Source organism: Pristiophorus japonicus, chromosome 19 (assembly GCF_044704955.1).
Source record: "Pristiophorus japonicus isolate sPriJap1 chromosome 19, sPriJap1.hap1, whole genome shotgun sequence".
Taxonomy (NCBI): Eukaryota; Metazoa; Chordata; class Chondrichthyes; family Pristiophoridae; genus Pristiophorus; species Pristiophorus japonicus.
Window position 1 is genome coordinate 69,625,451 of NC_091995.1, and position 25,311 is coordinate 69,650,761.

The 25,311-nt window shown below is 53.9% G+C and overlaps 9 pseudogenes; all 9 read right to left on the reverse strand.

Annotated features, from left to right (window-relative positions):
* Positions 1 to 196: 196 nt before the first annotated feature.
* LOC139230709 (U2 spliceosomal RNA) lies at positions 197 to 320 on the reverse strand (annotated as a pseudogene).
* Positions 321 to 5,875: 5,555 nt separating this feature from the next.
* On the reverse strand, positions 5,876 to 6,015 carry LOC139230731 (U2 spliceosomal RNA; annotated as a pseudogene).
* Positions 6,016 to 6,497: 482 nt separating this feature from the next.
* Positions 6,498 to 6,676, reverse strand: LOC139230776 (U2 spliceosomal RNA; annotated as a pseudogene).
* Positions 6,677 to 12,587: 5,911 nt separating this feature from the next.
* On the reverse strand, positions 12,588 to 12,727 carry LOC139230718 (U2 spliceosomal RNA; annotated as a pseudogene).
* Positions 12,728 to 13,225: 498 nt separating this feature from the next.
* Positions 13,226 to 13,431, reverse strand: LOC139230771 (U2 spliceosomal RNA; annotated as a pseudogene).
* A 5,556-nt stretch (positions 13,432 to 18,987) lies between these two features.
* Positions 18,988 to 19,122, reverse strand: LOC139230711 (U2 spliceosomal RNA; annotated as a pseudogene).
* A 485-nt stretch (positions 19,123 to 19,607) lies between these two features.
* On the reverse strand, positions 19,608 to 19,788 carry LOC139230777 (U2 spliceosomal RNA; annotated as a pseudogene).
* A 104-nt stretch (positions 19,789 to 19,892) lies between these two features.
* LOC139230703 (U2 spliceosomal RNA) lies at positions 19,893 to 20,123 on the reverse strand (annotated as a pseudogene).
* A 519-nt stretch (positions 20,124 to 20,642) lies between these two features.
* Positions 20,643 to 20,844, reverse strand: LOC139230768 (U2 spliceosomal RNA; annotated as a pseudogene).
* Positions 20,845 to 25,311: the final 4,467 nt, after the last annotated feature.

Consider the following 25,311-nt stretch of genomic DNA (forward strand, 5'->3'; position numbering starts at 1 on the left):
CGCCCCCTGACAGGCCCAAGGGCCCGTCGAATCGTTAGTCGACATGCAGATTTTGTCTCCTCTCTCCAATTGGCGCCTGGCTCAAGCCAAAGGCCAGAGCCAGCAAAACTGGAAAAACGAGTTTCTGCAGTCAGTCGATTTGCATATGAATGCCCAATCAACAGGTTTTTTTTTTTTTTTTTTTTTTTTTTTTTTTACAAGCCCCTGTTCCATCTCCCTGTTCCAAAAATCAATTTAATATTTGGTCCCCAGATAGGGGACGTATCAGATATTAAACTGATAAGAACAGATTTTTTTTTTTTTTTTTTATTTCAAAATATACTTTATTCATAAAAAGAATCTGTACAGTACATTCGATGGCATTTCATTACATTTCGCTGCGGTCAGCAATCCCATACAATACATCTGGGTGCCGACGGCAGTTTCGTTCGTTACATTTCTCGTTTTTCTGTTCAACTGCGATTCAGTACAATAAACAGGGTACATTGTGGTGCATTTACACAAATTACATTTCATGTGTTACAATACAGAGCCCGGAATGGGTGATGGTACATTTACATTTTTTCTTTTCAAACTTGCACTTCATAACACACCTTACATTGTACATGGCACTACATTGATGTTTACAGGTTTGGTGCTCTATGTACACAAAGTGTAAATTTCAAATACAAATACAGCCCGAGGGAGTTTGCTGCTGATTTCTGCCCCCGGGTTTTCCGTGGCGGAAGGGTTTTAGACTGTGGCCCTACCCCACCGTGCCTTTGCGGCGACTGCACCAATTTTCAGTGCGTCCCTCAGCACGTATTCCTGGATCTTGGATTGCGCCAGTCTGCAACATGCGGACGTGGTCATCTCCTTGTTCTGGAAGACCAGCAAGTTTCGGCAAGACCAAAGGGCGTCTTTGACCGAGTTGATGGCCCTCCAGCAGCAGGTGATGTCTGTCTCGGTGTGTGTCCCTGGGAACAGCCCGTAGAGCACAGAGTCCTGTGTTACGGAGCTGCTTGGGATGAACCTCGACAGCAACCACTGCATCTCTTTCCAGACCTGCGTCGCAAAGGCGCAATCCTGAAGGAGATGGGTGACAGTCTCGTCCGCCCCGCAGCCGGCCCGGGGGCACCGTGCCGTGCTGCTGAGGCGTCGGCTGTGCATGAACACTCGGACGGGTAGGGCCCCCCTCACCGCCAACCAAGCTACGTCTTGGTGCTTGTGTGTAAGCTTTGGCGATGAGACGTTCTGCCAAACGAGTTCGACAGTCCGCTCAGGGAACCACCCGACAGGGTCCACCGTCTCCTTCTTTCGTAGGGTGTCCAGGACCTTACGTGCTGACCACTGTTTGATGGCCTTGTGGTCAAACGGGTTTCTTTTGAAGAACTTTTCCACGAAGGACAGGTGGACAGGCATGGTCCAACTGGTGGGGGCGTTTCGCGGCAGCGTGGCCAGACCCATCCTTCTCAACAATGGGGACAGGTAGAACCTCAGCACGTAGTGACACTTGGTGTTTGCGTACTGGGGGGCTGTGCATAGCTTGATGCAGCCGCACACAAAGGTGGCCATCAGGATGAGGGCCACGTTCGGAACGTCCTTTCCTCCACTGTCCAGAGATTTGTACATCGTGTCTCTGCGGACACGGTCCATTTTGGATCTCCAGACAAAGTGGAAGACGGCTCGGGTGACTGCCGCGGCGCTGCATCGTGAGATGGGCCAGACCTGCGCCACGTACAACAACACCGAGAGCACCTCGCTCCTGATGACCAGGTTCTTGCCTGTGATGGAAAGGGAGCGCTGCTCCCAAAATGACAGTTTCTGTCTGACCTTGGCAATGCGCTCGTCCCAGTTTTTGGCGCACGCCCCGTCCGCTCCGAACCATATTCCCAGCACCTTCAGGAAATCTGGCTTGACGGTGAAGGGAATGGAGGCTCGGTCGGTCCAGTGACCAAAGAGCATGGCCTCGCTTTTGGTGCGGTTGACCTTTGCTCCCGAGGCCAGTTCAAACTGGTCGCAGATTGCGAGCAATCTGCGGACCGACTGCGTGTCCGAGCAAAAGACGGCGACGTCGTCCATGTACAGCGAGGTTTTGACCTGGGCGCCTCCGCTGCCTGGGATCGTCACCACTCTGATGCCCGCGTCCTTCCTGATGGACTCGGCAAAGGGCTCGATACAACACACAAACAAGACAGACGACAGAGGACAGCCTTGCCTGACTCCAGATCTGATTGGAAAGCTTTGAGTTTCCCACCCGTTGATTAGAACTGCACTACTGATGTCTGTGTAGAGCAGTTTGACCCAATTTCGGATGCCCTCCCCGAACCCCATTTTGGAGAGCACGTCCATCAGGTACGTGTGCGATATCCTGTCAAAGGCTTTCTCCTGGTCTAAGCTGATTAGACAGGTGTTCACCCTCCTGTCCCGCACGTAGGCGATCGTATCTCTGAGTAGCGCGAGGCTATCAGAGATCTTCCTGCCGGGGACAGCGCAGGTCTGGTCCGGGTGAATCACCAGCTCAAGAGCAGACTTGACCCTGTTGGCGATGACCTTTGACAGGATCTTGTAGTCCACATTGAGCAGCGAAATGGGCCGCCAGTTTTTGATTTCCTCCCTCTCCCCCTTCTGCTTGTAGATGAGGGTGATGATGCCTTTCCTCATCGATTCTGACATGCTGCCGGCCAGAAGCATACCTCCGTACACTTCCAGCAGGTCCGGGCCTATCCAGTCCCACAGAGCCGAGTACAACTCGACCGGTAAGCCATCGCTTCCGGGAGTTTTATTCGTCTCGAAGGACCGGACGGCCTTTGTCAGCTCGTCCAGAGTTAGCGGGTGGTCCAGACTCTCTCGCTTGCCGTCGTCTAAGACATCCGAAATAGACGACAGGAAAGACTGGGAGGCCGCGCGGTCTGTGGGTTTGACTTCGTACAGCCTGGCATAGAAAGATTCGCTGATCCTCTGCATGTCAGGCTGCGAAGACGTCACAGAACCGTCTTCTTCCTTTAGGCTAGTGATCACAGAGCTCCCCCTGTGTACCTTTTGGAAGAAGAAACGCGAACACGTCTCATCCTGCTCGACGGAGCGGACTCTGGATCGGAAGATGATCTTGGAGGACTCCGAGGCAAAGAGCGAGCCTTGCTGGCCCTTCACCTCTTCGAGTTCCTCCGCGACATCGACCCCCATCGACTGCAGCAGGAGCAGGTTTTGCATATTTGTCTGGAGTCGGGATAATTCCCTCTGTCTCCCTCTCGCCTCCTGAACACCTTTGAGGATGAAGAACCTCTTGATGTTCGTCTTGATTGTTTCCCACCAGTGCATCGGGGAATCGCAGAGGGGTTTTACGGTTCTCCAACCTTTGTAATCCCTCTTGAGTTCCTCAATGTTTTCCCGAGTCAACAGTTTCACGTTCAGCTTCCATATCCCTCTGCCAACTTTCTGGTTGTCCTGCATGTGGCAGTCAGCCAGTAGGAGGCAGTGGTCAGAGAAGAACACCGGCGTGACGTCGGTGGATCTGACCTTGAGCGTGTGGGACACAAACAGGAAGTCAATTCTGGAACGGACGGACCCGTCTGGTCTCGACCAGGTGTATCTGCGCGGTGCTCCGTCTGCAGGGTTGCTGAAGACGTCGCACAGCTTGGCATCTTTTACCGCATCCATCAGGAGTTTGGACGTGGCGTCCAGTTTGCTGTCGGCTCTGCTGGATCGTCCAGCCGCATCGATGATGCAGTTGAAGTCACCACCCAGAATGACCGGTCTGGACGTTGCCAGTAACAGTGGGAGCTGCTGGAAGAGGGCCAGCCTCTCGTTCTTCACCGCTGGAGCATAAACATTAATTAACCTGAGAGGGGAGTTTTTGTACATTACATCTGCTACGAGGAGGCGGCCGCCCACCAACTCCTTAACTTCGGTGATGGTGAAGTGGCCTCCCCGCAGCAGAATGCCTAAGCCGGAAGCTCGGCTGTCGTTGCCCCCTGACCAAATGGATGGTCCATGGGTCCACCATCGTGACCACTGCCGGTAACTGCTGAAGTGCGGCAGGCCGCACTCCTGCAAGAACAGCAGGTCCGCTTTGACCTTGGCGAGGTACCCCAAGGTGGAAACACATCGCGTAGTCGATTTCACGCTACGCACGTTAATACTAGCAATTTTTAAATCCATTTTTACGCTATGTTTTACATTTACATACATTGCAGTTCAGATACATCTTCAATTTCAGGTGAACCGTTTTCAGTTCCCCTATATTCCACAATGGCGATTTCCAGCATGTCTAAGTTATTACTGTTTACATCAAATTCCACATTTACTGCACCTGGGGTGGCGTGGTCATCATCGTCCTCTGCTGTGGGGATGTTTTGACCAGGGGACTGCTGCAGTTCTGCGATTAAATCCTCAATGTTCTCTGCAGTGTCCTCGCCTGGTGTTGGTGGTTCCCCCTTTTCGTCAGTCGCGGCGGTGTCGAGCTGTTGTGCGTCGACCGCTGCGTCGCTCCCGGTGTTCCGGAGGTGGGGTGTGCTGGGCACTTCGCTGCTCCCGTTGTCCCGGGGCTGGTCTGCGTTGGTTGCTCCTTCGCTCCCGGTTTCCCGGAGCTCGTGTGCGCTGGGACCTTTGTTGCTCTCTGGTTCCTGGGGCAGGGCTGTGTTGGTCGCTTTCCTGCTCCTGTTTTTCCGTGGGATGGCGCATTGCCTCTTCTTCAGGCGGTGGCACTTTTCCTCATCAGACAAGCTGCCGTCGCTGGTTTCTGCCGAGCTTGGTGGTCGCCTCTTGGCCTTGCGCCTTTTCCCGACTATCTGCCATTCCGCTTCCTCGTCTGATGTCATCTCGTCTCTGGGTTCGGTGCTCTGGGGGCGAGGTTCGCTGCTGGCTGCTGGTGGCTCGCAGCTCGTGGTAGCAGTCTTCTCTTCCTCGCCGTCTTGTCCCGAGTTCATGGTCGGGGGGAGGGTGTGGCTCTCCTCTGGAGCGTTGTGTTCGTCAGCTTCCTCCTCCTCTGGTGCAAAGTTCTTTGCTGCCTGCGCATAGCTGCGATTGCGTTTGGGGCAGTTTTTGTAAAGGTGCCCCGCCAGACCACAGAGGTTGCAGCACTTGGTCTCCTTGCAGTCTTTTGCCTGGTGGCCCTCGTTCTTGCAGTTTCGGCAGATGACCGTCTTGCAGCTTGCCGCCACATGGCCTGCCTTCCCGCAGGTGCGGCACACGTTGGGTTGGCCAGCGTACACCATGTAGCCCCGGCTTCCTCCGATGGAAAAGCAGGAGGGTGGGTGCAGGATGGTTCCGCTGGCGTCCACCCTCAAGGTGGCCTGGATCTGGCGCTTGCTGGTCCATATTCCGTACCCGTCTCTCACGTCTTTCACGTCACTGCTGCTTCCTGCCACATCGACAAACCTGTTGAGGAAAGTCAGCACATCGATGACGGGGATGTGGGGGTCGAACATTTGCACTGTGATAGTGCGTCTTCGCTGCGACGGGAGGGTGAACAGCGGCTCCCAAGTTATCACTGAGCGCACCGGTTCACTCGCCTCCTTCAAACCCTTCAGGAACTTCAGGCAGAGGGTGACGGTTCTGAAGGTCACATCTTCGGGTGGTCCTGCAAGGCAAAGATGTCGGCGAGTTTCATGCCACATGTTCCCAGCAGGAGTTTCTTCACGAAAAGTTCCCGGTTGATCATTGTCTGTCCTTCCACTTTCTTTACCGTCACTCGGATGGTGTTTTGGACTCCCTGGTTCGCCGCTCGGTTGGCCGCCATCCGGGTTGCAGGTTCCTCCTTTCGCTGTGAGTTTTGGCCGAAGCCTTCATTCTCTCGTTGCCCCAGTCCGGGGCACGGGCGGACCTCCGTGTCCGCCCCCTGACAGGCCCAAGGGCCCGTCGAATCGTTAGTCGACATGCAGATTTTGTCTCCTCTCTCCAATTGGCGCCTGGCTCAAGCCAAAGGCCAGAGCCAGCAAAACTGGAAAAACGAGTTTCTGCAGTCAGTCGATTTGCATCTGAATGCCCAATCAACAGGTACTCCACTTGATCTTAGCCAAAAGGCCGAGAAGCGATAGCCTGTAAAACTGCAGCAAATGAACAATTCCTCTTCGGCGCCCGTCTCCCCCGTAGGTCTGGCCGTGGCTGACCGAGTGTAGTTGCAAAGGGCCAACGGAAGGCTTCGAGCGAGAAAGCAGTTGAAGCCAGGACTGCACCTTCGCAGAAATCCAACAGGCGGCATCGTCGACGTCGAGGGCCCAGCCGCAGAGCGGGAAACGTAGCAAAGCCCCACCCTGAAAAATAGCACGTGCCAATGCAGAAATCATCATCATCATCATCATCAAAAACAACAACAACAACAACAACAACAACAACAACAACAACAACAAAACAACGTCGACGTCGACGTCGAGGGCCCAGCCGCAGAGCGGGAAACCTAGCAAAGCCCCGCCCTGGAAAAATAGCACGTGCCAACGCCGGAATCGTCATCATACAACAACTACAAATACAACATCATCATCTATTTTTGTCTTTTAAGACTTCCCGCCCCAAAGAGGGGAAGCTGCACCGTTCCTGGAAACACTGCAATACCAGGTCGATGCGTGGAGTGGACGGAGCAAGCCCCTGTTCCATCTCCCTGTTCCAAAAATCAATTTAATATTTGGTCCCCAGATAGGGGACGTATCAGATATTAAACTGATAAGAACAGATTTTTTTTTTTTTTTTTTAAATTCATGTCCAATCGTTATCCAATCGTTACAATTCTTTGTCAAACGCCAGAGGTCACCCTGCACCAGTCAAGGATCACTCTGCGCCAATGCTCTTAGCCAAAAGGCCTAGAGCCACTGCACCGTTCCTGGAAGTACTGCAATACCAGGTTCGTGCCATGGAGGTGGATGGGTCAGGTCCCCCACACACCTCCGTGGAGGTGGATGGGTCACCAATCCCACCCACCTCCTGTTTACAAAAATGTAAGCATATACCTTCCTGACCAGGGAGAAACCACCCGGACGTCATGGTGGCTGGTCAGGTTTTTTTTTTTTTTTTTATTTCAAAATATACTTTATTCATAAAAAAGAATCTGTACAGTACATTCGATGGCATTTCATTACATTTCGCTGCGGTCAGCAATCCCATACAATACATCTGGGTGCCGACGGCAGTTTCGTTCGTTACATTTCTCGTTTTTCTGTTCAACTGCGATTCAGTACAATAAACAGGGTACATTGTGGTACATTTACACAAATTACATTTCATGTGTTACATTACAGAGCCCGGAATGGGTGATGGTACATTTACATTTTTTTTTTTTTTTCTTTTCAAACTTGCATTTCATAACACACCTTACATTGTACATGGCACTACATTGATGTTTACAGATTTGGTGCTCTATGTACACAAAGTGTAAATTTCAAATACAAATACAGCCCGAGGGAGTTTGGTGCTGATTTCTGCCCCCGGGTTTTCCGTGGCGGAAGGGTTTTAGACTGTGGCCCTACCCCACCGTGCCTTTGCGGCGACTGCACCAATTTTCAGTGCGTCCCTCAGCACGTATTCCTGGATCTTGGATTGCGCCAGTCTGCAACATGCGGACGTGGTCATCTCCTTGTTCTGGAAGACCAGCAAGTTTCGGCAAGACCAAAGGGCGTCTTTGACCGAGTTGATGGCCCTCCAGCAGCAGGTGATGTCTGTCTCGGTGTGTGTCCCTGGGAACAGCCCGTAGAGCACAGAGTCCTGTGTTACGGAGCTGCTTGGGATGAACCTCGACAGCAACCACTGCATCTCTTTCCAGACCTGCGTCGCAAAGGCGCAATCCTGAAGGAGGTGGGTGACAGTCTCGTCCGCCCCGCAGCCGGCCCGGGGGCACCGTGCCGTGCTGCTGAGGCGTCGGCTGTGCATGAACACTCTGACGGGTAGGGCCCCCCTCACCGCCAACCAAGCTACGTCTTGGTGCTTGTGTGTAAGCTTTGGCGATGAGACGTTCTGCCAAACAAGTTCGACAGTCCGCTCAGGGAACCACCCGACAGGGTCCACCGTCTCCTTCTTTCGTAGGGTGTCCAGGACCTTACGTGCTGACCACTGTTTGATGGCCTTGTGGTCAAAGGGGTTTCTTTTGAAGAACTTTTCCACAAAGGACAGGTGGACAGGCATGGTCCAACTGGTGGGGGCGTTTCGCGGCAGCGTGGCCAGACCCATCCTTCTCAACAATGGGGACAGGTAGAACCTCAGCACGTAGTGACACTTGGTGTTTGCGTACTGGGGGGCTGTGCATAGCTTGATGCAGCCGCACACAAAGGTGGCCATCAGGATGAGGGCCACGTTCGGAACGTCCTTTCCTCCACTGTCCAGAGATTTGTACATCGTGTCTCTGCGGACACGGTCCATTTTGGATCTCCAGACAAAGTGGAAGACGGCTCGGGTGACTGCCGCGGCGCTGCATCGTGAGATGGGCCAGACCTGCGCCACGTACAACAACACCGAGAGCACCTCGCTCCTGATGACCAGGTTCTTGCCTGTGATGGAAAGGGAGCGCTGCTCCCAAAATGACAGTTTCTGTCTGACCTTGGCAATGCGCTCGTCCCAGTTTTTGGCGCACGCCCCGTCCGCTCCGAACCATATTCCCAGCACCTTCAGGAAATCTGGCTTGACGGTGAAGGGAATGGAGGCTCGGTCGGTCCAGTGACCAAAGAGCATGGCCTCGCTTTTGGTGCGGTTGACCTTTGCTCCCGAGGCCAGTTCAAACTGGTCGCAGATTGCGAGCAATCTGCGGACCGACTGCGTGTCCGAGCAAAAAACGGCGACGTCGTCCATGTACAGCGAGGTTTTGACCTGGGCGCCTCCGCTGCCTGGGATCGTCACCCCTCTGATGCCCGCGTCCTTCCTGATGGACTCGGCAAAGGGCTCGATACAACACACAAACAAGACAGACGACAGAGGACAGCCTTGCCTGACTCCAGATCTGATTGGAAAGCTTTGAGTTTCCCACCCGTTGATTAGAACTGCACTACTGATGTCTGTGTAGAGCAGTTTGACCCAATTTCGGATGCCCTCCCCGAACCCCATTTTGGAGAGCACGTCCATCAGGTACGTGTGCGATATCCTGTCAAAGGCTTTCTCCTGGTCTAAGCTGATTAGACAGGTGTTCACCCTCCTGTCCCGCACGTAGGCGATCGTATCTCTGAGTAGCGCGAGGCTATCAGAGATCTTCCTGCCGGGGACAGCGCAGGTCTGGTCCGGGTGAATCACCAGCTCAAGAGCAGACTTGACCCTGTTGGCGATGACCTTTGACAGGATCTTGTAGTCCACATTGAGCAGCGAAATGGGCCGCCAGTTTTTGATTTCCTCCCTCTCCCCCTTCTGCTTGTAGATGAGGGTGATGATGCCTTTCCTCATCGATTCTGACATGCTGCCGGCCAGAAGCATACCTCCGTACACTTCCAGCAGGTCCGGGCCTATCCAGTCCCACAGAGCCGAGTACAACTCGACCGGTAAGCCATCGCTTCCGGGAGTTTTATTCGTCTCGAAGGACCGGACGGCCTTTGTCAGCTCGTCCAGAGTTAGCGGGTGGTCCAGACTCTCTCGCTTGCCGTCGTCTAAGACATCCGAAATAGACGACAGGAAAGACTGGGAGGCCGCGCGGTCTGTGGGTTTGACTTCGTACAGCCTGGCATAGAAAGATTCGCTGATCCTCTGCATGTCAGGCTGCGAAGACGTCACAGAACCGTCTTCTTCCTTTAGGCTAGTGATCACAGAGCTCCCCCTGTGTACCTTTTGGAAGAAGAAACGCGAACACGTCTCATCCTGCTCGACGGAGCGGACTCTGGATCGGAAGATGATCTTGGAGGACTCCGAGGCAAAGAGCGAGCCTTGCTGGCCCTTCACCTCTTCGAGTTCCTCCGCGACATCGACCCCCATCGACTGCAGCAGGAGCAGGTTTTGCATATTTGTCTGGAGTCGGGATAATTCCCTCTGTCTCCCTCTCGCCTCCTGAACACCTTTGAGGATGAAGAACCTCTTGATGTTCGTCTTGATTGTTTCCCACCAGTGCATCGGGGAATCGCAGAGGGGTTTTACGGTTCTCCAACCTTTGTAATCCCTCTTGAGTTCCTCAATGTTTTCCCGAGTCAACAGTTTCACGTTCAGCTTCCATATCCCTCTGCCAACTTTCTGGTTGTCCTGCATGTGGCAGTCAGCCAGTAGGAGGCAGTGGTCAGAGAAGAACACCGGCGTGACGTCGGTGGATCTGACCTTGAGCGTGTGGGACACAAACAGGAAGTCAATTCTGGAACGGACGGACCCGTCTGGTCTCGACCAGGTGTATCTGCGCGGTGCTCCGTCTGCAGGGTTGCTGAAGACGTCGCACAGCTTGGCATCTTTTACCGCATCCATCAGGAGTTTGGACGTGGCGTCCAGTTTGCTGTCGGCTCTGCTGGATCGTCCAGCCGCATCGATGATGCAGTTGAAGTCACCACCCAGAATGACCGGTCTGGACGTTGCCAGTAACAGTGGGAGCTGCTGGAAGAGGGCCAGCCTCTCGTTCTTCACCGCTGGAGCATAAACATTAATTAACCTGAGAGGGGAGTTTTTGTACATTACATCTGCTACGAGGAGGCGGCCGCCCACCAACTCCTTAACTTCGGTGATGGTGAAGTGGCCTCCCCGCAGCAGAATGCCTAAGCCGGAAGCTCGGCTGTCGTTGCCCCCTGACCAAATGGATGGTCCATGGGTCCACCATCGTGACCACTGCCGGTAACTGCTGAAGTGCGGCAGGCCGCACTCCTGCAAGAACAGCAGGTCCGCTTTGACCTTGGCGAGGTACCCCAAGGTGGAAACACATCGCGTAGTCGATTTCACGCTACGCACGTTAATACTAGCAATTTTTAAATCCATTTTTACGCTATGTTTTACATTTACATACATTGCAGTTCAGATACATCGTCTTCAATTTCAGGTGAACCGTTTTCAGTTCCCCCATATTTCACAATGGCGATTTCCAGCATGTCTAAGTTATTACTGTTTACATCAAATTCCACATTTACTGCACCTGGGGTGGCGTGGTCATCATCGTCCTCTGCTGTGGGGATGTTTTGACCAGGGGTCTGCTGCAGTTCTGCGATTAAGTCCTCAATGTTCTCTGCAGTGTCCTCGCCTGGTGTTGGTGGTTCCCCCTTTTCGTCAGTCGCGGCGGTGTCGAGCTGGTGTGCGTCGACCGCTGCGTCGCTCCCGGTGTTCCGGAGGTGGGGTGTGCTGGGCACTTCGCTGCTCCCGTTATCCCGGGGCTGGTCTGCGTTGGTTGCTCCTTCGCTCCCGGTTTCCCGGAGCTCGTGTGCGCTGGGACCTTTGTTGCTCTCTGGTTCCTGGGGCAGGGCTGTGTTGGTCGCTTTCCTGCTCCTGTTTTTCCCTGGCCGTGGGATGGCGCATTGCCTCTTCTTCAGGCGGTGGCACTTTTCCTCATCAGACAAGCTGCCGTCGCTGGTTTCTGCCGAGCTTGGTGGTCGCCTCTTGGCCTTGCGCCTTTTCCCGACTATCTGCCATTCCGCTTCCTCGTCTGATGTCATCTCGTCTCTGGTTTCGGTGCTCTGGGGGCGAGGTTCGCTGCTGGCTGCTGGTGGCTCGCAGCTCGCGGTAGCAGTCTTCTCTTCCTCGCCGTCTTGTTCCGAGTTCATGGTCGGGGGGAGGGTGTGGCTCTCCTCTGGAGCGTTGTGTTCGTCAGCTTCCTCCTCCTCTGGTGCAAAGTTCTTTGCTGCCTGCGCATAGCTGCGATTGCGTTTGGGGCAGTTTTTGTAAAGGTGCCCCGCCAGACCACAGAGGTTGCAGCACTTGGTCTCCTTGCAGTCTTTTGCCTGGTGGCCCTCGTTCTTGCAGTTTCGGCAGATGACCGTCTTGCAGCTTGCCGCCACATGGCCTGCCTTCCCGCAGGTGCGGCACATGTTGGGTTGGCCAGCATACACCATGTAGCCCCGGCTTCCTCCGATGGAAAAGCAGGAGGGTGGGTGCAGGATGGTTCCGCTGGCGTCCACCCTCAAGGTGGCCTGGATCTGGCGCTTGCTGGTCCATATTCCGTACCCGTCTTTCACGTCTTTCACGTCACTGCTGCTTCCTGCCACATCGACAAACCTGTTGAGGAAAGTCAGCACATCGATGACGGGGATGTGGGGGTCGAACATTTGCACTGTGATAGTGCGTCTTCGCTGCGACGGGAGGGTGAACAGCGGCTCCCAAGTTATCACTGAGCGCACCGGTTCACTCGCCTCCTTCAAACCCTTCAGGAACTTCAGGCAGAGGGTGACGGTTCTGAAGGTCACATCGAAGTAACCTCTCTTCGGGTGGTCCTGCAAGGCGAAGATGTCGGCGAGTTTCATGCCACATGTTCCCAGCAGGAGTTTCTTCACGAAAAGTTCCCGGTTGATCATTGTCTGTCCTTCCACTTTCTTTACCGTCACTCGGATGGTGTTTCGGACTCCCTGGTTCGCCGCTCGGTTGGCCGCCATCCGGGTTGCAGGTTCCTCCTTTCGCTGTGAGTTTTGGCCGAAGCCTTCATTCTCTCGTTGCCCCAGTCCGGGGCACGGGCGGACCTCCGTGTCCGCCCCCTGACTGGCCCAAGGGCCCGTCGAATCGTTAGTCGACATGCAGATTTTGTCTCCTCTCTCCAATTGGCGCCTGGCTCAAGCCAAAGGCCAGAGCCAGCAAAACTGGAAAAACGAGTTTCTGCAGTCAGTCGATTTGCATATGAATGCCCAATCAACAGGTACTCCACTTGATCTTAGCCAAAAGGCCGAGAAGCGATAGCCTGTAAAACTGCGGCAAATGAACAATTCCTCTTCGGCGCCCGTCTCCCCCGTAGGTCTGGCCGTGGCTGACCGAGTGTAGTTGCAAAGGGCCAACGGAAGGCTTCGAGCGAGAAAGCAGTTGAAGCCAGGACTGCACCTTCGCAGAAATCCAACAGGCGGCATCGTCGACGTCGAGGGCCCAGCCGCAGAGCGGGAAACGTAGCAAAGCCCCACCCTGAAAAATAGCACGTGCCAATGCAGAAATCATCATCATCATCATCATCAAAAACAACAACAACAACAACAACAACAACAACAACAACAACAACAACAACAACAACAACAACAACAACGTCGACGTCGACGTCGAGGGCCCAGCCGCAGAGCGGGAAACCTAGCAAAGCCCCGCCCTGGAAAAATAGCACGTGCCAACGCCGGAATCGTCATCATACAACAACTACAAATACAACATCATCATCTATTTTTGTCTTTTAAGACTTCCCGCCCCAAAGAGGGGAAGCTGCACCGTTCCTGGAAACACTGCAATACCAGGTCGATGCGTGGAGTGGACGGAGCAAGCCCCTGTTCCATCTCCCTGTTCCAAAAATCAATTTAATATTTGGTCCCCAGATAGGGGACGTATCAGATATTAAACTGATAAGAACAGATTTTTTTTTTTTTTTTTTTTTATTTCAAAATATACTTTATTCATAAAAAGAATCTGTACAGTACATTCGATGGCATTTCATTACATTTCGCTGCGGTCAGCAATCCCATACAATACATCTGGGTGCCGACGGCAGTTTCGTTCGTTACATTTCTCGTTTTTCTGTTCAACTGCAATTCAGTACAATAAACAGGGTACATTGTGGTACATTTACACAAATTACATTTCATGTGTTACATTACAGAGCCCGGAATGGGTGATGGTACATTTACATTTTTTCTTTTCAAACTTGCATTTCATAACACACCTTACATTGTACATGGCACTACATTGATGTTTACAGGTTTGGTGCTCTATGTACACAAAGTGTAAATTTCAAATACAAATACAGCCCGAGGGAGTTTGCTGCTGATTTCTGCCCCCGGGTTTTCCGTGGCGGAAGGGTTTTAGACTGTGGCCCTACCCCACCGTGCCTTTGCGGCGACTGCACCAATTTTCAGTGCGTCCCTCAGCACGTATTCCTGGATCTTGGATTGCGCCAGTCTGCAACATGCGGACGTGGTCATCTCCTTGTTCTGGAAGACCAGCAAGTTTCGGCAAGACCAAAGGGCGTCTTTGACCGAGTTGATGGCCCTCCAGCAGCAGGTGATGTCTGTCTCGGTGTGTGTCCCTGGGAACAGCCCGTAGAGCACAGAGTCCTGTGTTACGGAGCTGCTTGGGATGAACCTCGACAGCAACCACTGCATCTCTTTCCAGACCTGCGTCGCAAAGGCGCAATCCTGAAGGAGATGGGTGACAGTCTCGTCCGCCCCGCAGCCGGCCCGGGGGCACCGGGCCGTGCTGCTGAGGCGTCGGCTGTGCATGAACACTCTGACGGGTAGGGCCCCCCTCACCGCCAACCAAGCTACGTCTTGGTGCTTGTGTGTAAGCTTTGGCGATGAGACGTTCTGCCAAACAAGTTCGACAGTCCGCTCAGGGAACCACCCGACAGGGTCCACCGTCTCCTTCTTTCGTAGGGTGTCCAGGACCTTACGTGCTGACCACTGTTTGATGGCCTTGTGGTCAAAGGGGTTTCTTTTGAAGAACTTTTCCACGAAGGACAGGTGGACAGGCATGGTCCAACTGGTGGGGGCGTTTCGCGGCAGCGTGGCCAGACCCATCCTTCTCAACAATGGGGACAGGTAGAACCTCAGCACGTAGTGACACTTGGTGTTTGCGTACTGGGGGGCTGTGCATAGCTTGATGCAGCCGCACACAAAGGTGGCCATCAGGATGAGGGCCACGTTCGGAACGTCCTTTCCTCCACTGTCCAGAGATTTGTACATCGTGTCTCTGCGGACACGGTCCATTTTGGATCTCCAGACAAAGTGGAAGACGGCTCGGGTGATTGCCGCGGCGCTGCATCGTGAGATGGGCCAGACCTGCGCCACGTACAACAACACCGAGAGCACCTCGCTCCTGATGACCAGGTTCTTGCCTGTGATGGAAAGGGAGCGTTGCTCCCAAAATGACAGTTTCTGTCTGACCTTGGCAATGCGCTCGTCCCAGTTTTTGGCGCACGCCCCGTCCGCTCCGAACCATATTCCCAGCACCTTCAGGAAATCTGGCTTGACGGTGAAGGGAATGGAGGCTCGGTCGGTCCAGTGACCAAAGAGCATGGCCTCGCTTTTGGTGCGGTTGACCTTTGCTCCCGAGGCCAGTTCAAACTGGTCGCAGATTGCGAGCAATCTGCGGACCGACTGCGTGTCCGAGCAAAAGACGGCGACGTCGTCCATGTACAGCGAGGTTTTGACCTGGGCGCCTCCGCTGCCTGGGATCGTCACCCCTCTGATGCCCGCGTCCTTCCTGATGGACTCGGCAAAGGGCTCGATACAACACACAAACAAGACAGACGACAGAGGACAGCCTTGCCTGACTCCAGATCTGATTGGAAAGCTTTGAGTTTCCCACCCGTTGATTAGAACTGCACTACTGATGTCTGTGTAGAGCAGTTTGACCCAATTTCGGATGCCCTCCCCGAACCCCATTTTGGAGAGCACGTCCATCAGGTACGTGTGCGATATCCTGTCAAAGGCTTTCTCCTGGTCTAAGCTGATTAGACAGGTGTTCACCCTCCTGTCCCGCACGTAGGCGATCGTATCTCTGAGTAGCGCGAGGCTATCAGAGATCTTCCTGCCGGGGACAGCGCAGGTCTGGTCCGGGTGAATCACCAGCTCAAGAGCAGACTTGACCCTGTTGGCGATGACCTTTGACAGGATCTTGTAGTCCACATTGAGCAGCGAAATGGGCCGCCAGTTTTTGATTTCCTCCCTCTCCCCCTTCTGCTTGTAGATGAGGGTGATGATGCCTTTCCTCATCGATTCTGACATGCTGCCGGCCAGAAGCATACCTCCGTACACTTCCAGCAGGTCCGGGCCTATCCAGTCCCACAGAGCCGAGTACAACTCGACCGGTAAGCCATCGCTTCCGGGAGTTTTATTCGTCTCGAAGGACCGGACGGCCTTTGTCAGCTCGTCCAGAGTTAGCGGGTGGTCCAGACTCTCTCGCTTGCCGTCGTCTAAGACATCCGAAATAGACGACAGGAAAGACTGGGAGGCCGCGCGGTCTGTGGGTTTGACTTCGTACAGCCTGGCATAGAAAGATTCGCTGATCCTCTGCATGTCAGGCTGCGAAGACGTCACAGAACCGTCTTCTTCCTTTAGGCTAGTGATCACAGAGCTCCCCCTGTGTACCTTTTGGAAGAAGAAACGCGAACACGTCTCATCCTGCTCGACGGAGCGGACTCTGGATCGGAAGATGATCTTGGAGGACTCCGAGGCAAAGAGCGAGCCTTGCTGGCCCTTCACCTCTTCGAGTTCCTCCGCGACATCGACCCCCATCGACTGCAGCAGGAGCAGGTTTTGCATATTTGTCTGGAGTCGGGATAATTCCCTCTGTCTCCCTGTCGCCTCCTGAACACCTTTGAGGATGAAGAACCTCTTGATGTTCGTCTTGATTGTTTCCCACCAGTGCATCGGGGAATCGCAGAGGGGTTTTACGGTCCTCCAACCTTTGTAATCCCTCTTGAGTTCCTCAATGTTTTCCCGAGTCAACAGTTTCACGTTCAGCTTCCATATCCCTCTGCCAACTTTCTGATTGTCCTGCATATGGCAGTCAGCCAGTAGGAGGCAGTGGTCAGAGAAGAACACCGGCGTGACGTCGGTGGATCTGACCTTGAGCGTGTGGGACACAAACAGGAAGTCAATTCTGGAACGGACGGACCCGTCTGGTCTCGACCAGGTGTATCTGCGCGGTGCTCCGTCTGCAGGGTTGCTGAAGACGTCGCACAGCTTGGCATCTTTTACCGCATCCATCAGGAGTTTGGACGTGGCGTCCAGTTTGCTGTCGGCTCTGCTGGATCGTCCAGCCGCATCGATGATGCAGTTGAAGTCACCACCCAGAATGACCGGTCTGGACGTTGCCAGTAACAGTGGGAGCTGCTGGAAGAGGGCCAGCCTCTCGTTCTTCACCGCTGGAGCATAAACATTAATTAACCTGAGAGGGGAGTTTTTGTACATTACATCTGCTACGAGGAGGCGGCCGCCCACCAACTCCTTAACTTCGGTGATGGTGAAGTGGCCTCCCCGCAGCAGAATGCCCAAGCCAGAAGCTCGGCTGTCGTTGCCCCCTGACCAAATGGATGGTCCATGGGTCCACCATCGTGACCACTGCCGGTAACTGCTGAAGTGCGGCAGGCCGCACTCCTGCAAGAACAGCAGGTCCGCTTTGACCTTGGCGAGGTACCCCAAGGTGGAAACACATCGCGTAGTCGATTTCACGCTACGCACGTTAATACTAGCAATTTTTAAATCCATTTTTACGCTATGTTTTACATTTACATACATTGCAGTTCAGATACATCGTCTTCAATTTTAGGTGAACCGTTTTCAGTTCCCCCATATTCTACAATGGCGATTTCCAGCATGTCTAAGTTATTACTGTTTACATCAAATTCCACATTTACTGCACCTGGGGTGGCGTGGTCATCATCATCCTCTGCTGTGGGGATGTTTTGACCAGGGGTCTGCTGCAGTTCTGCGATTAAGTCCTCAATGTTCTCTGCAGTGTCCTCGCCTGGTGTTGGTGGTTCCCCCTTTTCGTCAGTCGCGGCGGTGTCGAGCTGTTGTGCATCGACCGCTGCGTCGCTCCCGGTGTTCCGGAGGTGGGGTGTGCTGGGCACTTCGCTGCTCCCGTTGTCCCGGGGCTGGTCTGCGTTGGTTGCTCCTTCGCTCCCGGTTTCCCGGAGCTCGTGTGCGCTGGGACCTTTGTTGCTCTCTGGTTCCTGGGGCAGGGCTGTGTTGGTCGCTTTCCTGCTCCTGTTTTTCCGTGGGATGGCGCATTGCCTCTTCTTCAGGCGGTGGCACTTTTCCTCATCAGACAAGCTGCCGTCGCTGGTTTCTGCCGAGCTTGGTGGTCGCCTCTTGGCCTTGCGCCTTTTCCCGACTATCTGCCATTCCGCTTCCTCGTCTGATGTCATCTCATCTCTGGGTTCGGTGCTCTGGGGGCGAGGTTCGCTGCTGGCTGCTGGTGGCTCGCAGCTCGCGGTAGCAGTCTTCTCTTCCTCGCCGTCTTGTCCCGAGTTCATGGTCGGGGGGAGGGTGTGGCTCTCCTCTGGAGCGTTGTGTTCGTCAGCTTCCTCCTCCTCTGGTGCAAAGTTCTTTGCTGCCTGCGCATAGCTGCGATTGCGTTTGGGGCAGTTTTTGTAAAGGTGCCCCGCCAGACCACAGAGGTTGCAGCACTTGGTCTCCTTGCAGTCTTTTGCCTGGTGGCCCTCGTTCTTGCAGTTTCGGCAGATGACCGTCTTGCAGCTTGCCGCCACATGGCCTGCCTTCCCGCAGGTGCGGCACACGTTGGGTTGGCCAGCGTACACCATGTAGCCCCGGCTTCCTCTGATGGAAAAGCAGGAGGGTGGGTGCAGGATGGTTCCGCTGGCGTCCACCCTCAAGGTGGCCTGGATCTGGCGCTTGCTGGTCCATATTCCGTACCCGTCTTTCACGTCTTTCACGTCACTGCTGCTTCCTGCCACATCGACAAACCTGTTGAGGAAAGTCAGCACATCGATGACGGGGATGTGGGGGTCGAACATTTGCACTGTGATAGTGCGTCTTCGCTGCGACGGGAGGGTGAACAGCGGCTCCCAAGTTATCACTGAGCGCACCGGTTCACTCGCCTCCTTCAAACCCTTCAGGAACTTCAGGCAGAGGGTGACGGTTCTGAAGGTCACATCGAAGTAACCTCTCTTCGGGTGGTCCTGCAAGGCGAAGATGTCGGCGAGTTTCATGCCACATGTTCCCAGCAGGAGTTTCTTCACGAAAAGTTCCCGGTTGATCATTGTCTGTCCTTCCACTTTCTTTACCGTCACTCGGATGGTGTTTCGGACTCCCTGGTTCGCCGCTCGGTTGGCCGCCATCCGGGTTGCAGGTTCCTCCTTTCGCTGTGAGTTTTGGCCGAAGCCTTCATTCTCTCGTTGCCCCAGTCCGGGGCACGGGCGGACCTCCGTGTCCGCCCCCTGACTGGCCCAAGGGCCCGTCGAATCGTTAGTCGACATGCAGATTTTGTCTCCTCTCTCCAATTGGCGCCTGGCTCAAGCCAAAGGCCAGAGCCAGCAAAACTGCAAAAACGAGTTTCTGCAGTCAGTCGATTTGCATATGAATGCCCAATCAACAGGTACTCCACTTGATCTTAGCCAAAAGGCCGAGAAGCGATAGCCTGTAAAACTGCGGCAAATGAACAATTCCTCTTCGGCGCCCGTCTCCCCCGTAGGTCTGGCCGTGGCTGACCGAGTGTAGTTGCAAAGGGCCAACGGAAGGCTTCGAGCGAGAAAGCAGTTGAAGCCAGGACTGCACCTTCGCAGAAATCCAACAGGCGGCATCGTCGACGTCGAGGGCCCAGCCGCAGAGCGGGAAACGTAGCAAAGCCCCACCCTGAAAAATAGCACGTGCCAATGCAGAAATCATCATCATCATCAAAAACAACAACAACAACAACAACAACAACAACAACAACAACAACAACAACAACAAAACAACGTCGACGTCGACGTCGAGGGCCCAGCCGCAGAGCGGGAAACCTAGCAAAGCCCCGCCCTGGAAAAATAGCACGTGCCAACGCCGGAATCGTCATCATACAACAACTACAAATACAACATCATCATCTATTTTTGTCTTTTAAGACTTCCCGCCCCAAAGAGGGGAAGCTGCACCGTTCCTGGAAACACTGCAATACCAGGTCGATGCGTGGAGTGGACGGAGCAAGCCCCTGTTCCATCTCCCTGTTCCAAAAATCAATTTAATATTTGGTCCCCAGATAGGGGACGTATCAGATATTAAACTGATAAGAACAGATTTTTTTTTTTTTTTTTTTTAAATTCATGTCCAATCGTTATCCAATCGTTACAATTCTTTGTCAAACGCCAGAGGTCACCCTGCACCAGTCAAGGATCACTCTGCGCCAATGCTCTTAGCCAAAAGGCCTAGAGCCACTGCACCGTTCCTGGAAGTACTGCAATACCAGGTTCGTGCCATGGAGGTGGATGGGTCAGGTCCCCCACACACCTCCGTGGAGGTGGATGGGTCACCAATCCCACCCACCTCCTGTTTTACAAAAATGTAAGCATATACCTTCCTGACCAGGGAGAAACCACCCGGACGTCATGGTGGCTGGTCAGGTTAGTTATGCAGATCTTAGCCAAAAGGCCGAGAAGCGATAGCCTGTAAAACTGCGGCAAATGAACAATTCCTCTTCGGCGCCCGTCTCCCCCGTAGGTCTGGCCGTGGCTGACCGAGTGTAGTTGCAAAGGGCCAACGGAAGGCTTCGAGCGAGAAAGCAGTTGAAGCCAGGACTGCACCTTCGCAGAAATCCAACAGGCGGCATCGTCGACGTCGAGGGCCCAGCCGCAGAGCGGGAAACGTAGCAAAGCCCCACCCTGAAAAATAGCACGTGCCAATGCAGAAATCATCATCATCATCATCATCAAAAACAACAACAACAACAACAACAACAACAACAACAACAACAACAACAACAACAACAACAACAACAACAACAACAACAACAACAACGACGTCGACGTCGACGTCGAGGGCCCAGCCGCAGAGCGGGAAACCTAGCAAAGCCCCGCCCTGGAAAAATAGCACGTGCCAACGCCGGAATCGTCATCATACAACAACTACAAATACAACATCATCATCTATTTTTGTCTTTTAAGACTTCCCGCCCCAAAGAGGGGAAGCTGCACCGTTCCTGGAAACACTGCAATACCAGGTCGATGCGTGGAGTGGACGGAGCAAGCCCCTGTTCCATCTCCCTGTTCCAAAAATCAATTTAATATTTGGTCCCCAGATAGGGGACGTATCAGATATTAAACTGATAAGAACAGATTTTTTTTTTTTTTTTTATTTCAAAATATACTTTATTCATAAAAAGAATCTGTACAGTACATTCGATGGCATTTCATTACATTTCGCTGCGGTCAGCAATCCCATACAATACATCTGGGTGCCGACGGCAGTTTCGTTCGTTACATTTCTCGTTTTTCTGTTCAACTGCGATTCAGTACAATAAACAGGGTACATTGTGGTACATTTACACAAATTACATTTCATGTGTTACATTACAGAGCCCGGAATGGGTGATGGTACATTTACATTTTTTTTTCTTTTCAAACTTGCATTTCATACCACACCTTACATTGTACATGGCACTACATTGATGTTTACAGGTTTGGTGCTCTATGTACACAAAGTGTAAATTTCAAATACAAATACAGCCCGAGGGAGTTTGCTGCTGATTTCTGCCCCCGGGTTTTCCGTGGCGGAAGGGTTTTAGACTGTGGCCCTACCCCACCGTGCCTTTGCGGCGACTGCACCAATTTTCAGTGCGTCCCTCAGCACGTATTCCTGGATCTTGGATTGCGCCAGTCTGCAACATGCGGACGTGGTCATCTCCTTGTTCTGGAAGACCAGCAAGTTTCGGCAAGACCAAAGGGCGTCTTTGACCGAGTTGATGGCCCTCCAGCAGCAGGTGATGTCTGTCTCGGTGTGTGTCCCTGGGAACAGCCCGTAGAGCACAGAGTCCTGTGTTACGGAGCTGCTTGGGATGAACCTCGACAGCAACCACTGCATCTCTTTCCAGACCTGCGTCGCAAAGGCGCAATCCCGAAGGAGGTGGGTGACAGTCTCGTCCGCCCCGCAGCCGGCCCGGGGGCACCGTGCCGTGCTGCTGAGGCGTCGGCTGTGCATGAACACTCTGACGGGTAGGGCCCCCCTCACCGCCAACCAAGCTTCGTCTTGGTGCTTGTGTGTAAGCTTTGGCGATGAGACGTTCTGCCAAACAAGTTCGACAGTCCGCTCAGGGAACCACCCGACAGGGTCCACCGTCTCCTTCTTTCGTAGGGTGTCCAGGACCTTACGTGCTGACCGCTGTTTGATGGCCTTGTGGTCAAACGGGTTTCTTTTGAAGAACTTTTCCACGAAGGACAGGTGGACAGGCATGGTCCAACTGGTGGGGGCGTTTCGCGGCAGCGTGGCCAGACCCATCCTTCTCAACAATGGGGACAGGTAGAACCTCAGCACGTAGTGACACTTGGTGTTTGCGTACTGGGGGGCTGTGCATAGCTTGATGCAGCCGCACACAAAGGTGGCCATCAGGATGAGGGCCACGTTCGGAACGTCCTTTCCTCCACTGTCCAGAGATTTGTACATCGTGTCTCTGCGGACACGGTCCATTTTGGATCTCCAGACAAAGTGGAAGACGGCTCGGGTGACTGCCGCGGCGCTGCATCGTGAGATGGGCCAGACCTGCGCCACGTATAACAAAACTGAGAGCACCTCGCTCCTGATGACCAGGTTCTTGCCTGTGATGGAAAGGGAGCGCTGCTCCCAAAATGACAGTTTCTGTCTGACCTTGGCAATGCGCTCGTCCCAGTTTTTGGCGCACGCCCCGTCCGCTCCGAACCATATTCCCAGCACCTTCAGGAAATCTGGCTTGACGGTGAAGGGAATAGAGGCTCGGTCGGTCCAGTGACCAAAGAGCATGGCCTCGCTTTTGGTGCGGTTGACCTTTGCTCCCGAGGCCAGTTCAAACTGGTCGCAGATTGCGAGCAATCTGCGGACCGACTGCGTGTCCGAGCAAAAGACGGCGACGTCGTCCATGTACAGCGAGGTTTTGACCTGGGCGCCTCCGCTGCCTGGGATCGTCACCCCTCTGATGCCCGCGTCCTTCCTGATGGACTCGGCAAAGGGCTCGATACAACACACAAACAAGACAGACGACAGAGGACAGCCTTGCCTGACTCCAGATCTGATTGGAAAGCTTTGAGTTTCCCACCCGTTGATTAGAACTGCACTACTGATGTCTGTGTAGAGCAGTTTGACCCAATTTCGGATGCCCTCCCCGAACCCCATTTTGGAGAGCACGTCCATCAGGTACGTGTGCGATATCCTGTCAAAGGCTTTCTCCTGGTCTAAGCTGATTAGACAGGTGTTCACCCTCCTGTCCCGCACGTAGGCGATCGTATCTCTGAGTAGCGCGAGGCTATCAGAGATCTTCCTGCCGGGGACAGCGCAGGTCTGGTCCGGGTGAATCACCAGCTCAAGAGCAGACTTGACCCTGTTGGCGATGACCTTTGACAGGATCTTGTAGTCCACATTGAGCAGCGAAATGGGCCGCCAGTTTTTGATTTCCTCCCTCTCCCCCTTCTGCTTGTAGATGAGGGTGATGATGCCTTTCCTCATCGATTCTGACATGCTGCCGGCCAGAAGCATACCTCCGTACACTTCCAGCAGGTCCGGGCCTATCCAGTCCCACAGAGCCGAGTACAACTCGACCGGTAAGCCATCGCTTCCGGGAGTTTTATTCGTCTCGAAGGACCGGACGGCCTTTGTCAGCTCGTCCAGAGTTAGCGGGTGGTCCAGACTCTCTCGCTTGCCGTCATCTAAGACATCCGAAATAGACGACAGGAAAGACTGGGAGGCCGCGCGGTCTGTGGGCTTGACTTCGTACAGCCTGGCATAGAAAGATTCGCTGATCCTCTGCATGTCAGGCTGCGAAGACGTCACAGAACCGTCTTCTTCCTTTAGGCTGGTGATCACAGAGCTCCCCCTGTGTACCTTTTGGAAGAAGAAACGCGAACACGTCTCATCCTGCTCGACGGAGCGGACTCTGGATCGGAAGATGATCTTGGAGGACTCCGAGGCAAAGAGCGAGCCTTGCTGGCCCTTCACCTCTTCGAGTTCCTCCGCGACATCGACCCCCATCGACTGCAGCAGGAGCAGGTTTTGCATATTTGTCTGGAGTCGGGATAATTCCCTCTGTCTCCCTCTCGCCTCCTGAACACCTTTGAGGATGAAGAACCTCTTGATGTTCGTCTTGATTGTTTCCCACCAGTGCATCGGGGAATCGCAGAGGGGTTTTACGGTTCTCCAACCTTTGTAATCCCTCTTGAGTTCCTCAATGTTTTCCCGAGTCAACAGTTTCACGTTCAGCTTCCATATCCCTCTGCCAACTTTCTGGTTGTCCTGCATGTGGCAGTCAGCCAGTAGGAGGCAGTGGTCAGAGAAGAACACCGGCGTGACGTCGGTGGATCTGACCTTGAGCGTGTGGGACACAAACAGGAAGTCAATTCTGGAACGGACGGACCCGTCTGGTCTCGACCAGGTGTATCTGCGCGGTGCTCCGTCTGCAGGGTTGCTGAAGACGTCGCACAGCTTGGCATCTTTTACCGCATCCATCAGGAGTTTGGACGTGGCGTCCAGTTTGCTGTCGGCTCTGCTGGATCGTCCAGCCGCATCGATGATGCAGTTGAAGTCACCACCCAGAATGACCGGTCTGGACGTTGCCAGTAACAGTGGGAGCTGCTGGAAGAGGGCCAGCCTCTCGTTCTTCACCGCTGGAGCATAAACATTAATTAACCTGAGAGGGGAGTTTTTGTACATTACATCTGCTACGAGGAGGCGGCCGCCCACCAACTCCTTAACTTCGGTGATGGTGAAGTGGCCTCCCCGCAGCAGAATGCCTAAGCCGGAAGCTCGGCTGTCGTTGCCCCCTGACCAAATGGATGGTCCATGGGTCCACCATCGTGACCACTGCCGGTAACTGCTGAAGTGCGGCAGGCCGCACTCCTGCAAGAACAGCAGGTCCGCTTTGACCTTGGCGAGGTACCCCAAGGTGGAAACACATCGCGTAGTCGATTTCACGCTACGCACGTTAATACTAGCAATTTTTAAATCCATTTTTACGCTATGTTTTACATTTACATACATTGCAGTTCAGATACATCGTCTTCAATTTCAGGTGAACCGTTTTCAGTTCCCCCATATTTCACAATGGCGATTTCCAGCATGTCTAAGTTATTACTGTTTACATCAAATTCCACATTTACTGCACCTGGGGTGGCGTGGTCATCATCGTCCTCTGCTGTGGGGATGTTTTGACCAGGGGTCTGCTGCAGTTCTGCGATTAAGTCCTCAATGTTCTCTGCAGTGTCCTCGCCTGGTGTTGGTGGTTCCCCCTTTTCGTCAGTCGCGGCGGTGTCGAGCTGGTGTGCGTCGACCGCTGCGTCGCTCCCGGTGTTCCGGAGGTGGGGTGTGCTGGGCACTTCGCTGCTCCCGTTATCCCGGGGCTGGTCTGCGTTGGTTGCTCCTTCGCTCCCGGTTTCCCGGAGCTCGTGTGCGCTGGGACCTTTGTTGCTCTCTGGTTCCTGGGGCAGGGCTGTGTTGGTCGCTTTCCTGCTCCTGTTTTTCCCTGGCCGTGGGATGGCGCATTGCCTCTTCTTCAGGCGGTGGCACTTTTCCTCATCAGACAAGCTGCCGTCGCTGGTTTCTGCCGAGCTTGGTGGTCGCCTCTTGGCCTTGCGCCTTTTCCCGACTATCTGCCATTCCGCTTCCTCGTCTGATG